Raw genomic sequence first — 2,260 nt, 5'->3', positions numbered from 1 at the left:
AGAGATAGGTTGAGAACTGATGAGTTGATGAACATTGGGAACAATGGGATCAACATCATCTGAAAAAAGCTTAAGAATGGTGTTTGAAGGACTGTATGTAAGTTCGTTTAGAATTGACGATGGGTGATCAACTAGATTATGAATGAATGAGTCCTCATCAAAGGTGACATGAATTGTTTCTTCAACATTTGCCTTGAAAGATTAAATACACTGAAAGCCATGGATACGCTGGAGTATCCTAGAAACACTCCCTCATAAGCTTTAGCCTAAAACTGAGAACGCTGATCTCTTTGATTCAAGATGTACTAACACATCCAAACACATGAAAATAAGAAATGTTTGGTTTTGTTCCTTTTTGTAGCTCATAAGCAGTTTTCCCATCACGTTTGACAATAATCGATCGGTTTTTGGTATAACACGTTGTATTGATGGCTTTATCCTAAAATAACCATGAAAGACCAACTTCAACAGCCATAGTTCTTCCAGCTTCAATGAGAGTTTTGTTTCTTCTTTCTGCAATACCATTTTGTTGGGGAGTTTTAACTGCCGAATTAAAAGTTCTAAGTGATTCTTGAGACTGAGCAAAAATCTTCCAGAGAAGAGTTTCTGAATTCAATTCCATGATCACTACATAATTTCTTTACTTTGTGATCATAGAGGACTTCCTATTGCTTAATGAGAGCAATGATTTCATCAGCGACATGACCTTATTTCATAGAAAGACTACCCACGTAAACCTTGAAAATTCATCCATAATGACAAGATTATATTTCTTCCTAGCTATTGACTTGATCGGAACTGGTCCAACAAGGTCCATATGAAGGATATAAAGAGGTTTAATGATTGAAGAACAGGACTTTATCTTGAACGAAGACTTGGTTTTCTTCCTTTTTTCACACGGTGAACACAATTTTGTCCTTGACAAGTTGCATCTTAGGAATTTATCTCACAAGATGACTCCCTACAATCCGTAATATGTTTTTAAGTTCAGATCCGATAGCCTTTTTTTCCACATCCAATTTATATGAAAGGGAGCACGAGAAAAGAAGCAATGACAAAGTGAGTTGTTAGCAGAAAACATATCCAAAACATATATGTCATTTTGTCGATTTACAGTAAGAATATTGATGTTCTTTTGATCAACAACCTTTCCTTGTTTCTTGTTAAAGAGAACTTTATAGCTATCGTCACATAGTTGACTAATAGAAATGAGATTATGCTGAAGACCTTTGACATAAGAGACACTCTTGTAAACCATAGAATTGCACTTGATTGATCCATATCCTTTTGTAGCTCCATTTCCATTATCTCCATAAGTGATTGACGGACCATCCTTCTTTATGAAACCTTCCAGGAGAGACTTGAAACTTGTCATGTATCTTGAGTTGCTGCTGTCTAATTACCAAATATGCTCTTTACCCTAAAACTAAGATGTGTAGTAAGTCCAAAAAAATATACACTGACCCACTTAGAAAAGATGTTGTAACACTCCCCAGGGAGAAAATTCAACGAGTTTCCCTTTTTGATCCACTTAGCATTTCGAGTCATGATATTATCAGCGCAAAGAATGTTCTTTTCAAAAGTGCATTCCCTAACTCTATGAGAGGCATCACAAAATCGATAACAAACTTTAATTCGAGGATTATTTCCTTTTGCATGATCAACAACTTTTTCTTTTTCAATGCGAAGAAAATTATTGGTAAGTGAGATACAAGTGTTTTCCTTTTTTTTAAAATAGAAAGAGATTTTTCTAGAGAAAGGAGTTTTTCTTTGAGAATCTTTAGCTCAAGATTGAAAGAAGTTTTTTCTTTACTTTAAATCAATAACTTGAAATGTAAGAGATTGATCGTGTCATCTTTTTCGATATTATCAATAAAGGAAAAATTAAAATAATTTGTTACTTGATGCGCCTGATGAATTGTCCCATTCTGACTTGAGGTCATAAGTAGTGTAAGGAGAATCAACGTTAAGGATCCCAATGTTGTCATGTGAAGCTTCAACATGAGATTTAATAGCCTGAGCCATGAGACATTTAGCTTCATCGTCTAAAGAGTTTTCCTTTTCAAAAGCAGATGATAGATTGGTCATCATCTCTTGATCAGTTTTGAACCAAACGATAGACAAAATAGGGAAGTGGGTTTCCAATAGTAATTCTAGCATGTACATCGAGATTCAAAATCCTTTTCTCTTCCTTGTTATAAAAAGGAACCTATTCCCCTTTCCACTTACTGCCAGATGCACCATTATTAGATGATTGATG

Source organism: Lactuca sativa, chromosome 1 (genome assembly GCF_002870075.4).
Source record: "Lactuca sativa cultivar Salinas chromosome 1, Lsat_Salinas_v11, whole genome shotgun sequence".
NCBI classification, from domain to species: domain Eukaryota; kingdom Viridiplantae; phylum Streptophyta; class Magnoliopsida; order Asterales; family Asteraceae; genus Lactuca; species Lactuca sativa.
The sequence above is the reverse complement of the archived record's forward strand: the minus strand, read 5'-3'. Positions refer to the sequence as shown.